Raw genomic sequence first — 15542 nt, 5'->3', positions numbered from 1 at the left:
AAGGGAAAAAAAGAATATATTTTTCTGCAAGTAAAGTCTGTCTGTGTATCTTGGGATTACAACATTCACCCAAAGTGTGATGAGTGAATGCCATAATACCCAAAGATGAGACTGAAATTTACTGAACTCAAGCAGAAAATCAAATTCTTTTGCTGAAGCTGAGGGATTGCACATAGCAAGAAAATGGTGTAAAGCAAATGCCTTTGCTAAAGCAAGGAAATAGTGCCAAATCGGTCAAGGTGAAGTGTACACCTAAAAAAAAAAAAGAGAGAAAAAAAACCAAAAAACCTGGGAATTTAAAATGGGCGCCCAACTGAAGTCAAATACAGACTCTGCAAGAATGGGGAAGAAAATATGTTCCTGGTGTAAAGAGTCCAGCCACACGGAGCATTGTCCCTTCAGGTCTTATTCAGATGATAAGGATGGCCCCTACGTGGCCCCAGAAAAAGGGCAGCAGCCAGAGGACTGTGTTTTCCAATGAGCCATGGAACTTCAGCAGCCAGCAATGCGCTGTTGACCCAAGGAAGGTACAGAAGTTTTAATTAGCAACTGCACATCCAGTATCACTGATGAGAAAGAATGCGTGCACAGGACTGCTGATGTTGTAAAACATACCAAAGGAAAGAGAAAGAAAAAGTCTATAGAGATGCCTGTGAGATCTACGACCTCTACAAGCAAAATATGCCCACCAGTAGGACTATCACAAGCTGGGGTTCTAGAAAATACACTGGCAAAAGCTGCAATAGCGCCTCCTGAGGTCAGGAAGAAAAATATACCTGATAGCCACAAAATGGAGGACAAGATACAGCGTTCTTGTAATGAACCCTACCCCATGGAAGAGTGGCCTTCCAGTCCGATGAGGAGGAAGACATCTCTTACGGGGAACCCAAACCGAGTCACACCCACAAAACACCCCAAGAATGGTGGCGGTGCCTGAACTCGGTACGAACCAAAAAGACCGCTCCCTATGATGACGAATATGATCGGCAGGAGAAAGAGCGGGAGCAGCGGATCACCGAATATTTCCGTCAGCTAATACAGTTGCAAGAAAAGCATGGTGGATCCAGTGACGCTGCTAAAATTTCAAATGAAGATGGAGACCCCAGTATCCCTGAGGGTACGGTGTCATCCAAAACAAAAAGACGGAAAAAGAAAAGCGGTTCTTCACGTACTGCTGCGGCCAAGTTTATTCGAGCATTTGCCCGTTCTTGGCCGCAGCAGTAGCCTGGCGCGCGCCCGAGAGTGACGGGCGCGCGCCGAAGCAGCGGAAGAGCGCCCTCCGATCGGGGCGCTCTCCCTACCGCTGCCGGGTCCGCCGGGTCCCCCGGAACCCCCTGCCGCTGTCCCGCGATCGCGGGACACCAGGGCTCCCTCGGGGAGCCCCTGGACGCGCGTGCAGGGGGCGCACGCTTCCGAAGACGCGTGACCGCGCGTCTATGACGCGCGGCACGCCGAGGGGCGGCCACTAGCAAGCCGGGAAATCTCCCGGCTTGCGGATCTGGCCGCAGAGTAATAAAGCGTGTTGGTAGTGTACCGTGGAAGGAACAGACACGTCCACAGATCCCGCAGAGAAAAAGGGGGACTGAGATGCCCTGCAACCTAGAGAAAATGGAGGATTCGTCATGCGGATGACCGAATATCCAGAGGGCCTAAGGCAGAAGTGTTGTAACCCAAAGAAGTGTCTGTCCAGTGCCAACAGTGAGGAACCCTCAATCAACCATCCCAGGGAAGCGGAGCCGGAACCAGTGAGTGACGATCCCTTGACCAGCCCTGAAGATGCCCTGAAAATTGCCAGGCGTGACTGTGATCTGCTCCGGGAACAATTGAAACTTGAGAGGGAAGATAATGCTGAGCTACAGAAGACGGTGCTCGCAATGTACTCTGAATCTGGAACAGAATTGGACGATCTCAAGTCCGAGCTAAATGCTGCAAACACTAATAATGCCACCATGGCAGAAAAGCAGAGCCAATCCGATAAAATGATGGCTAAGCTGAAGCGGAAGTATGAGGAGGCACTGAAGGAGATTACAGTCTTTCAGCAAGAGGTTCACACTCTTCGCGTAGAACTGAATGCATCACAACAGGAGGTCAACAGTGTCCGGACAGAGGTGGAAGTATCCCAGAAGGAGGTTCATACACTCCGCACAGCGCTGGATGCCTCACACCACGAGATCGGCAGCTGCCGCACAATACTGGAAGTCTCCAGAAAGGAACTTCACAGTCTTGCTGAGGAGCTGGACATTTCAAAGAAAACTACCCTCCATCTTAATTTAGATCTCAAAGTCTCTCAGAAGGAGCTTCAGATGCTCAACCTAGAGATGGAAGTCTCACGCCAGGAGACAGCCCGCCTCCAAGCAGATGTGCAAAAATGGAAGGTGGACTGCAAGGAAGCCCTGAATATTACAGAGACTGAAAAAAGAGAAAATTTAAGATTAAAAAAAGAAAATTCGGAGTTGACAGACCACATCAATGGAAAGAATGAAAAGCTGCATGAGCTTGAGAAAATAAAGAAACGGTTGGAAGATGAAAAGTTTGAAGCAGAGCACCAACTACAGAACCAACTGCAAGGTCTGCATACACACCTTGAGATTGCCAAGGAGAAGCAGCGAACACTGCAGGAAGAAAATCTGCAGGCTGCTAAGGAAATACAAGTGCTGCAGGAACGTCTGATTAACCAGTGTGTCCTCGCAAAGCAGCATGATAAACTGAAGGCTACCCTGACCATCACCAAAGCATCGCTAGAGGCTAAACTTAGGGGCCAGGTGACTCGGTACAAGAGGGACCGCGTAAATGTCCCGAAACTGAGATGAGTATCTGCGGCCCAAAGCAAGAAGTTCACAGTGCTCCACAAAATAATGAAGGATAGGTGGAAGCAAGCTCAGAGAAAGCACAGGAAAGAAATAAAGACCCTGAAAGGAAAATTGCAGGATACACTCAAGAAACAGAGTGAGACTCTGCAGACCAGTAACTTACAGATGCCTCCAATACGGGAAAAGGTATTGGCTCTGCCCAAGCATTGGTATCCCACAGTAACTAATGCCCGTGAGGACAAGGGTACAGTGAGAGCTGGAGACACCACTCACCTTCAAAACAAGATTACGAAGTTTGAGCCACCTAAGAAAGCACTAGCCAAACCTGCAGCCACCGACAGGCAACAAACAGAGGTAGGAGTGCAGAATCAAAGCCAGAAGAATCCTTAGATGAGTAAGCTGAAAAGATAGGATGTTCTCTGGAAATGGAGCTGGAATCGCAACTGAATCCCAAAGAAGCAGAACTGGCAACTACATTGAATGGGAAAAGTGCAGGAAGACAGCTTCAAGAACTGAGGGCTCAGGTGGCTGTTCTTGGGCACTCTTGTGATACCATGAAGTGGACATTTGGTGCTAAAGCGGAGCACATGGGAAAGATGGCAAGAGAAAGCGATTTGCATAAGCGCTCTGTGACTGTCACCATACAGTCTGTCTACAAAAAGTGGAGCGCCGACACAGGGGAAAGCTCATGACCACGTGGTCAGTAGAAAGACTGTACTTGGAAAAAGTGCTCTTTGAGCGACTGAGGACTGCTGATCTCAAGCACCTTCTGGAGGACACTACTAAACTGGAGGAAGGGCTCCAATCCCAGCAGGACTGAGGGTTCTCCTCCATCCACTCTCATTCAAGTCACTGAGATATCTCGAATGAGAGTGGAAGGATGGGCTTTGGCCGTGGCAAGCCAGAACTTCCCACAAACAGGGGAGGTATGTAACAGGGGACTTGTCCCTGTTCAAAAATGTACCTCTAATCCAGCAGTGTGGTGGTTAACTGCTGGTAGTCAATTAACGAACACCACCTGGCTGATTAGAGGTTTGTAAGAAAAGCCTGCCTTTAAGACAGGAAAATAGATTCCTGAGTCTCACAATTGGGGGGGACTGACCTGAGGAACGGCTGTCTTGAGCTGCAGAAGGACTGGACTGTATGCTGATAGCAAGACAAGGGGACCAGACCTCAAAACCTGGACAGACATTGCTGTAGCAGACAAAGGTGCTTACCCAAGAGAGCAGAGAGGACTTCCCCTACAGCTTCAGGAGACAGATTAGACTTTCTTTTGGAACTGTTATATATCTGTATATATGTTTATATTTTGGGACTGGTAAATAGCTTAGGTAACCAACCCAGTCAGAAAGGGCTGAGCTACATGTGTAGATAGTCTCCAAAGCGGAGATAGGTTTTTGGTTGTCTTATTTTAATATGTTTTGCTGCGTTAAAGGGACAGGCGCAATAAAGCCTAATTTTAATTTCACCTTAAAAACAGTCTCCATTGCGTACCTCTGAACACGTTTCTTACAGTTATCTAATAGTGACCCCTTGGTGGAGCAGAATATTTGTAATTGTGCTCTAGTGACCTTGAGTGTCAACATAGGTGACTGACTGATTAGTACCTCATTATAACAGAAGGTACTGTTATTATAATAGCATTTCAAAATGTTCGCTTTTTGATAAATACAGTATCTTATCCTCACCTGTTTCTGACAGGACTTTAGGTGAGCCTATACCTGTTCTAACAAGAATATACATCACAGACCAACATATCAACTAGATATGAATCCGAGTGATTAGCTAGATAGTACATTTTTGAGGATTTTGTGTTGTGTAGTCCACTACTATTTTACTATTATTATACCAATAAAGGTTTCATTTTAATTAACACATCATAACATTAGTTGGGAGTGCTATACTAGGGGCCTCCTTTTTCCTATACCTATGTCTCTTCATAGGAATTTCTTCCACGTGCCGGAGATAGTGTCTGCTGCGATCGCACCACAGAGGTCAATTCTTACTAATGGGAACAAAGAATGCATAAAATGGAAGGTGCAAATAAGTGGCCACGTGAAAGCCACAGATGTCCCACTCCGCTCCCAGTGTCGGCGATGTCCTTGCCGGTTTTTGTACTTGCGCATCTCAAGTACAGTGTCCCAATAGAGAACCCCTTAGGAAGTCGATATTTTGACAAAGACGAAATGCGTAGGGTTTTTGACACTGAGGACACCACACCAGCCAGCCAGCCTGACTCCATTGGGACACCATACTGTTGTGAGTGCACAGATACCAATACCGGCAAGGACATCGCCGACACAAGGAGCAGAGCGTGACATCTGTGGCTTTCACATGGTTGTTTTGGGGCAGTCCTGAGTACCCTTAATACACTCATTGTGCCAAACAGACTGAGGGAATGTGAATGCATTCCCTACTTCCCCTGTTCTGTCACTGTGATGGTAGGGGGTAACCAGGCTCTCAATAAGGGGCCTATACAGGAAACGGCGAAAAGCCCTATCTCGACAGTTTTTTGGCAAATATGTCTACAGAAATTCAGTAAATGCCGAAAAGCTGGCGAGATGAGCAAAATCCGACGTGTTTTTTTTTGGCGGAAAATAAGACTTGCAGCGCGCGTGGTGAGAAGCCCTATCTCGCCAGTTTTCAAACCCGCTGTATTCTAGTAGCGCCAATCAGCATCTCGGCGCAGATCGCCGCTCTAGAATGGAGAAATTTTCTCCAAATCGCTCCGCCATGAAAAGTTGGCAAGAAACTGGGGCTGAGCGGCAATACGGGACTTAGAATAAATCAGGCCCTTTTCCTGCCTCGGATTGATGCCGAGGGGCTCCAGAGCTGATACCCATTAATATCAGCACCAAAGCCCCCCCCCCCCCCTGCATCCGAAACTGGAAAAATGCATTTACAGCCCACTTCATTACCTTAGCGGCTAACCGCTAAGGCAATGAAGGGGTTAACCATCCAGCACCAGGCTTATTGTGGGGAGCGGGGGTGGGTTAAGGGGGTATTTGGGCTTTTGTGGGTGTTTAAGGCTTGCAGGGGGTTTGCGGGTGGACTTAACCCCTTCATTACCTTAGCGTTAATACCGCTACAGTCCTGAAGGGGTTAAGCCCTCCAGCTACCAACCCGCAAGCCCTAAACACCCACCGTTGGGGCTAATACCCACTGCACCCACCCCCGCTAGCCACAATATATATATATGTATATGTATATACAGTGGCGGCCGAGCTGACTCTAATGCGGCCGGCACCGCAAATTTAAAATAGCGTGGGCGGCGCGCGGGCCGTTTTTCCTGCGCCTCGGGCGCTTTCAATAATAAGCGCAATTAGCGCTTATCTATTAAAGCGGCCGCCGCGTGGGAAAATCCGTTTTTAAACAGAGAGCGGACCCGCGGCTAGCCCTCTACGATCCCGGCCAGCTCCCGGCAAGCTTTAGACTGAGCTTAGCCGGGACAGTATATGTGTGTGTATATATATATATATATATATATATATATATATATATATATATATATATATATATATATATATATATATATATATATTTGAGCTAACAGTATTAAAGACAACGCCCTTCACACACTATACCCAAATTGCTCAAATTATGGAGAGCTTTATCTCTATCAATCTCTCCATTCAAGCTTGTTTTAATTTTAATTGTAATCTAAATTAGCTATATCAATCAAGTTAGCTTTACCTATTACGCAATCCATGCAATGTTGTCCTTTATATATATTAATACTTGAATCTAAATATACAAGTTTCTAGTTAGGTTTGTTGTATTAACAATTATAGGATATAGGGCCTCATGCAGAGAGCAGCGCTATTTAGAATTGGAGAGGGGAATTTTTTTTAGCTTTATTGGAGAGTTTTTTTCTCCATATGCAGAAAGGGCATAAAACTGCATTTACAATCCTTTCTGCATATGGAGAGTTTCAAACAGCGCTATGAGCGCTGTTGAAACTAGTGACAAAGAAATCGATTTTTTTTTTTCTCCTCCACCGGCCGCGGAGCGCCAGCTGCTTGGTGGAGAGGAAAAATGTTGAAAATCGCGCCATTTTTTTGCCGCGAACAGCCACTAGATGGCGTTCGCTGCTCTCTGCATACGGCCTTTTTCAAGACTGGAGAGATTTCTGTTCTCTCCAGCCGCGCGGCGAGATTCTGAGAAAAAAAAATGGCTCTTTTTTTAAAACTCCCCATTATCTGCCTTTCTAAAGGCAGATTTCGCTAATACATGCCGCTTTCCCTGTTAGCGCTGCTCTCTGCATGAGGCCCTTAGTTTATTACCTAGTTATATAAAATTACAATTGTACAGTTGATATTGAACCACGTTCTCTTCTATTGTTGTTCATAATCTCTAACTTGACTCTTGTTGCCATAATCTTTAAATATAGATTTTTATTAATGTGTTGTAATATATGTTTAACTTTATTCATCTATTATATGTGTAATTTTCATTTCTTTAGCAAAAGTTTTAACTGCCTATAAATTATTTGCACCGAGTACAGATTAATCTAATGACACCAATTGAACTGAACACAGCTGTGGAAAAACATTCTTTATTGGTCAAAGGGACTATTTAACACCAGACAGTTCAATTGGAGTCCATCCCCTGATGAAATCTGCAGAGACAGAAGAAACGCGTAGGGTCACGTGGCATTGAAACTACGGTGGTCGAGCAGTTCAGGCACCAGTGTGAGGACGTGAGGACGTGAATGAAGATCTTCCGGGTCCCTGTTTTCCATGTGAGAGAGTAATGGCGGCCGCACGCTACTAACAAGCTCCTTTCAAGTGAAGCACATCCATCTTGGAGACATCGGCGATTACAGACACAAGACCTGGAACCATTTCGGATGCTATTATGCAGAGGTGACCGTGGAGTCTTCAGTCTGGTGCATGGGCTGGTCCCATAATATCTTGATTTGGGGTGGGAAGGGAGCGATCAGATCAGGAACACATCATGTAAATAAAAAAGACATAAAAACAATAATTGTGCAGTATATTAATGCAGTGAGGACTAGATGAGAGTCTTGGCTCTTTGGGATTTCCTACTTACAGCAAAGATAAAATTAAATCGCAGTGGTCTGACTCAGTCAGGAAGTATGGAGATAGGTTGCTTTTCTCTTGATGTATAGTGGCCCAGATAGATTCTCGTGTAGAGGGACTATTTCAGCAGTGATGGTACTCAAATCCCAATATAGTACATGCAATGGAAAAACAAAACAGCCCAATGGTCTAGGTTGCAAAACAAATATTTTATCTCAGGTGAAGAAATAGGAGATGTACTCACAATAAATACAAATAAATTGTACATATAATGGTTTCTTTCGGCGACAGTGTGCCAGTCCAAGCGGTAGTATTTCTCACACTGCTCCTGTACCTCCAGCCTCACCGCCGGCGGTGGCGTCTGACGTCACTTCCGACTCACGGGTGACCGCATCCGGTGGTGCTGGATGGCGACGCGCTGGGAGAGGAACTGTGTTAGTACGCAAGCGTCCGGCGTCTTCTTCTCTAAGCAGCTGCAGCAAATTGGTGGCTTTACGCGTTTCGCTGTTAAACATACAGCTTCCTCAGGAGCATAATGGCGTCCCTTATGGGTGTTACATATTTATATGGTATCACTTAATTGGCTGCACCTTGGCAATTTGTTATTCACCTATTAACACATACTTAACCCACAGGTTCGCCTCTAAACAGGCACATAGACTCTGTGGTTCAAAAAATTAGCATATATTGGACATATATTAAACAACAAAATATAAATGATACAGCTTTAATAAATTTCAAATGACGATAAAAATATATAATTAAATGCTAAAAACTAAAAAACTTTATCACAATAATAGAATGTTAAATTAATAATTAAAATATATTTGATAAAATAGAATTATATTAAATGGCACTTGCAGCATCATACTGCACCGACACACTTTATTCGAGCAAATACCCGGTATGTACCTGGCAGATACCTGGAATGCGCCACTCCTCACCTCTGACAAGCCCCGTTGCATTTGCCTTCCCAGCCTGGGTTCATGCCTGGCTGACGGGCGGCTGATCTGTTAAATGATAATGATTAGGATTTAATAGGCTGCAATGCTTCGCGTGTCTACCAGATGGCATAAATTCCTGAATTGTAATGCATTATATATTTATATACTGTGCAGTATTGCAGCCAGAGGGAATAAAATGCTTCAATCCCTGCTTGGAAAATACCTCAATGCACTCGGGCAGAAAACAGTCACAAACCTCAATACACCCGGGTATACCCGAATTCGTGGGACTAGCCAAGCTCGAATAAAGTGTGTCGCCAGTGTAGGGTGGGAGAGAGAAAAGACAGAAAAAAGTGCATTAGTTATCTCATATATTATTACCCTAAGGCTAAAGAAATTCATTAAATTGCTAAAATACAATAAATAAGTGGCTAGGTGAAATGGAACATAATTTTAAAAAAGATAAAAAAGTGAATAAATAATCAATTTACTTTAAAAATGTTAAAAAAAACCTGACAAAAGATGAGAGAAAGGCTTTAGAAGAAATTACAGAAAATAAAAATATAGTCATCAAACAGGCCGATAAAGGCGGGGGGACTGTAATAATGAACAGAGAAGATTACCTGATGGAAATTAATCGTTTACTAAAAGATGGTGACACATATGAAATTTTGAAGAAAAACCCTACAGAAGAATTTAGTAATGACCTTAACATTCTGTTAGAAAGAGGGAGAAATACAGGTATTTTAACGGAACACGAATATAAATTCCTATATAACAAAACCCCACAAATACCGATTTTTTATATTTTACCCAAAATACATAAATGTCTCAAAAATCCCCCCGGTAGGCCGATAATTTCGGGAATTAATTCCCTTACGTCAAATTTATCGGCCTATATTGACAACTTCCTTCAAGGTTATGTGAAAGAGATGAATTCATATCTGAAAGATACCACTGATATTTTAAAAATTCTGGATACATTTGTATGGAAAGAAGACTATCTATTGGCAACTATTGACGTTAGTTCGCTATATACATCTATTATACACAATTTAGGCATTCAAGCCATAGAGTATTTCCTTAGAAATGATCCAGAATTACATGACTTACAAATTCAATTTCTCTTGGATAGTATCACATTTATTTTGGAAAAGAATTTCTTTTTATTTGAAAATATATTTTATGTTCAGAAATGTGGCACCGCCATGGGGACAAAGTTTGCCCCCAGCTATGCCAATCTCTTCATGGGATTTTGGGAGGATCGAAACATCTGGTCCAATGGCATGCTGGGGGAGAGCGTTGTCCTATGGCGGCGCTACATTGATGACATTATTTTAATTTGGCAGGGAGACCAACATAGTTTGGAACAATTTATTTTAAATTTGAACCAAAACAATCAAAATCTTAAATTTACACACACTATTAGCAAATCTTCTATTGAATATCTTGATTTACACATATATATAGAAGAAGGTGTTATCAAAACATAAACCCATTTTAAAAATGTTGATTGTAACAACTTTATTTTAAGATCTAGTTGCCACCACCATCAATGGATGGATGGAGTTCCTTACAGCCAATACAGAAGATTACGTATAAACTGCACTGAGGAAAATATTTTTAATGACCAGTGTAAGATTTTGGAAAAACGTTTTGTGGAGAAAAAATATAGCCAAGAGATTTTAGATACGGCGCTAACAAAAGCAAAGAGTTTACAAAGAAAAGAACTTTTAGAACCACAAAAAAAATCTTTTATTTCAAATAACAATATGTACGAGACAGCTTTCCTTACAACTTTTAATAAAGAAGCCAAAAATATTGGAAAGATTTTGCGTAAACATTGGCATGTTCTTAAATCAGATACAATTTTAAGTGAAATTTTACCAGATAATCCTAAAATAATTTTTAAAAAGGCACAGAACATGAAAAATATATTGGCACCAAGCGCTTTGAGGGAATCGGACGGGGATAATCATGGCTGGCTTAAAAATATTGCAGGTTTTTATGGATGTGTATCCTGTAAGGCCTGTCAACATAAAATGAAAGAAAAAACAAGTTTTATTAGCCATAGAAGCCAAGAGTCTTTCAAAATAAAACAATATATGAATTGTTATACTGACTTTGTCATATATGTCCTACAGTACAATGCCCATGCGGGCTTCAATACGTAGGGAAAACTTCAAGACCAATCCGTACCCGCATTATTGAACATTTAAGTAATATAAGACGTGGCATTTTAACCCATAGCGTTTCGAAACACTATGCCAAATATCACAACTCCAATCCAGACAGTCTTAGATTCATTGCTATCGAAAATGTAAAACAACACTGGAGGGGACGAAGTAGAGAGGTTGATTTAAGTAAAAGAGAGATGTACTGGATACACAAATTAAACACACGTATCCCTAATGGTTTGAATTCAGATTTTGAGATTTTACCTTTTTTACATTCTTAAACTAATATTCTGCCTCTCCAATCCCCTGACAAAACATCTTTTATCCTATACTTTTTTTCCTATACTTTCTACTATATGAAATATTGGTTGTAAACACAATTGGAATACAATTATAGATGGTTTTTTTGATATTAAGATTAAATTCTTTGAATAATATTTTTAACATTTTTAAAGTAAATTGATTATTTATTCACTTTTTTATCTTTTTTAAAATTATGTTCCATTTCACCTAGCCACTTATTTATTGTATTTTAGCAATTTAATGAATTTCTTTAGCCTTAGGGTAATAATATATGAGATAACTAATGCACTTTTTTCTGTCTTTTCTCTCTCCCACCCTATGATGCTGCAAGTGCCATTTAATATAATTCTATTTTATCAAATATATTTTAATTATTAATTTAACATTCTATTAGTGTGATAACGTTTTTTAGTTTTTAGCATTTAATTATATATTTTTATCGTCATTTGAAATTTATTAATGCTGTATCTTTTATATTTTGTTTAATATATGTCCAATATTATATATTCTAATTTTTTGAACCACAGAGTTTATGTGCCTGTTTAGAGGCGAACCTGTGGGTTAAGTATGTGTTAATAGGTGAATAACAAATTGCCAAGGTGCAGCCAATTAAGTGATACCATATAAATATGTAACACCCAGATGGGACGCCATTATGCTCCTGAGGAAGCTGTATGTTTAACAGCGAAACGCGTAGAGCCACCAATTTGCTGCAGCTGCTTAGAGAAGAAGACGCCGGACGCTTGAGTTCTAACACAGTCCCTCTCCCAGCGCGTCGCCATCCAGCACCACCGGATGCGGTCACCTGTGAGTCGGAAGTGACGTCAGACGCCACCGCCGGCGGCGAGGCTGGAGGTACAGGAGGAGTGTGAGAAATACTACCGCTTGGACTGGCACACTGTCGCCGAAAGAAACCATTATATGTACAATTTATTTGTACTTATTGTGAGTACATCTCCTATTTCTTCACCTGAGATAAAATATTTGTTTTGCAACCTAGACCATTGGGCTGTTTTGTTTTTCCATTGCATGTACTATATTTGGATTTGAGTACCATCACTGCTGAAATAGTCCCTCTACACGAGAATCTATCTGGGCCACTATACATCAAGAGAAAAGCAACCTATCTCCATACTTCCTGACTGAGTCAGACCACTGCGATTTAATTTTATCTTTGCTGTACTGTAAGTAGGAAATCCCAAAGAGCCAAGACTCTCATCTAGTCCTCACTGCATTAATATACTGCACAATTATTGTTTTTATGTCTTTTTTATTTACATGATGTGTTCCTGATCTGATCGCTCCCTTCCCACCCCAAACCAAGACTGCATCTGTTGGAAATCTCTGCATATTTCCAGGAAAGGTTGAGAAGTATCTTTTTGGGTTACACTTCGTGGTTTATTTTGTTTAATTTGTTTATTATTTTTCTTTTTCATTAATACATATGGAAATTGTGGCGCTTATTCAAATCACTTGAATATACTCTGGTCCCATAATATGCCTTAATTTTATTGACAAATTGTAAGTGTGCATTTGTCTTATCCATGATTTATTAATTTTTTTTATCTGATTTTACACAAGGATCGGGCGCTTTTTCTCTTCTTTTTTTCTAATATATATATTATTAATATAATATAATATTAATTAATATATATGTGTCTGTGTAATACACCAACAACCCCTTAACCTCTCTAACATACAGTACATTGATGTAATTTTTGGGATGCAGAGCAATGACACTATAGGCTGGCGGTGGCCCTCGGGTGTTCCCGCAGGTGTCCCCGCTTGCCTGCAGTAATAATTCTGCCCCCAAAAAATAATTAAAAAACACATAAATACTTTTAAATAAATACATACCCCCACCCACTTTGGTAATGTGCTTTTAAACTGTCTTTTGGTACCTCCGTGTTACGCCGATGCTCGCCACAAACGCGGACCGGACCGCGGGGCTGAGGTGGGGTTACATTATCACCGACCTTAGTCCGCGCAGACTGATCCGGAGTGCGCAGTTCATAGTCGTACATCGCAGGGTCAGGATTGGAGAAGGCAGCATCGTCGTTATTGAAGCCAAAGTCGGGGTAGGAGAAGACAGGACAATCGATGGCCGAAGCAGGGTCAGGATAGAAGACATCCGGGTGGTCATAGTCGTAGCAAGGAATCGGCAACAAGCAGACAGGAGATTCCCGCTTCAGCTTAGGAGCGTGAGCGCAGGAGCGGCCTCGGCCCATGATGCCGATCTCAGCAGGAGGAGACAGCAGGCTGGCCGAAGTTCACCGCAGGGCAGCATCGGGGAGAACCAACACTTCAGCGCAGAAGTCCGAGGCAGGCCACTGCAAGGGGATAGCAGCAGGCCGCAGGAAAGGAAGGGTAGCCACTGCTAGGAGGGAATGCAGCAGGTACCGGTGCTGGCAACACGCTTCAGCACAGGAGAAAGAACAGGTCTCTGGATACTCAGGAACTTGGAAGGTAAGAACGCTAGGAGAGAGGCCTGAGACAGTAACGTCCCAGGTAGGAGATTATGCTCAGCACTGTTTCAGTGCCAACGCCCAGGATATAAAGGGCGGAGATCCAATCACAGGAGGAGGGTGTGTGAATATTCCTCCAATGATGTAGCACAGGCAGAAGCTGCAATGAGAAGCAGCACATGTGCCATTGATTGCCAGAGGAAGTTTTTGCAACTGCAGAAGTCTGCAAAAGCTATAATCAAAGCCAGGAGTGGATTCCTTACACTCCGGTTCCGGGGGTCGTGCAAGGCTGATATTTTGCCACTGTGGCAAGGGTCCTTCCGCATGAGGGCCAGGCAAATTTCAACCCGCTCAGACCCACAGAACGGGTTATTTAAAATAATATTTATATAATTATATATGTTTATTTTAAAGATATTAAAGAATGTACTGTATTGTATTTAAAACATGTGACTGTAAACCATACTGACTGACAAATGTTTTCACACCCTGATGCAATATTAGTGTACTCTCAATTCTCACTGTGCTGTGCACATCAGATTTTACATTTCCAATTCGAGAGGGGATTTTCCAAATCGTTACCGTTAACAAAACAGGCCTCTAAGGGTTGTGGGAGGGGGATGGTGTGATTAGACGCAGGCGTACAGAGTGTTTGTAGCTCGGCTATGGGCGGATTAAGAACACAATGGCAATTTTCAGAAGATCAACGACCCAGTGGAGAGAGGGGGATGGTAGGCTAGGGTGACTCAGCCAATTGACGCTTGGCTAGAGAGGGATTAAAAACTCTGGAGGTGTTTGGCTGAAATAGTTAACAGCAGTGTCATTTCAAAAGGCAGTTCATCATAATATTTTGATGAATAACCCCCCAAATACAGTGTACAACCCCCACAAACAGTACATAAAAAGCAAGTCACTTTAACTCCCTGTGCCCCATGCACAGGCTGCAGTATGTATTATTGTGTGTTGATGGTTAGAATTGCTGTGCACTTTAAATGTTTCAACATTGTACAGTATTTGTAAATAAATGTTTTTGTACTGACTCCACCAATAAAAGAACATGTTGAATTGCTGCACTGTTTTTTTACTGCCTGACCGCAAAGCCGCAAGCTCGGCAACATTGTAAAAAAAGAGCAATGAGCGCGCAATTGGCGTGGGAACTAGATCAATTGGCGTGGGAACTTCTGTTCTAGGGCACCTAGAGATAAAATTCATTTTGCCCCTAGATGTTAGGAACCCCCTCACTTCACCCCAACAGGGTCCGAGCAGTAATGGCGGCGAGAAAGGGTCACGCCGGCGAGGAGGGTCCTACCATTGAGCGTAATGGCGTTGAAAGCTTTGAACCGGCTAAGTCAGAATGAGCAGAAACCTGGAACCCATAACTCCGGTTCTGTTCAACCTAGAGGGCTCAGATTCGGTCACCATGTAGTCCTAGTTGCGGCAGGATTGCATGGCAAATTGCGACCCTCTCGTGGCAACAGAACAGAGTCAGGGTAATGTTAAAGTTCAGGTTTCTGCCATTGACTTGCATGGCAGAAAAAAAGCCACTTTGGTAATGTGCTTTTAAACTGTCTTTTGGTACCTCCGGTTCCGGGGGTCGTGCAAGGCTGATATTTTGCCACTGTGGCAAGGGTCCTTCCGCATGAGGGCCAGGCGAATTTCAACCCGCTCAGACCCACAGAACGGGTTATTTTATATTATATTCGCGCAATTGGCGTGGGAACTACTTAGGGCCTCGGTCAAGTTCACGGCCAATTGGCGTGGGAACTTCTGTTCTAGGGCACCTAGAGATAAAATTATTTTT

Source organism: Ascaphus truei, chromosome 2 (genome assembly GCF_040206685.1).
Source record: "Ascaphus truei isolate aAscTru1 chromosome 2, aAscTru1.hap1, whole genome shotgun sequence".
NCBI classification, from domain to species: domain Eukaryota; kingdom Metazoa; phylum Chordata; class Amphibia; order Anura; family Ascaphidae; genus Ascaphus; species Ascaphus truei.
Note: the sequence above shows the minus strand (reverse complement) of the source record.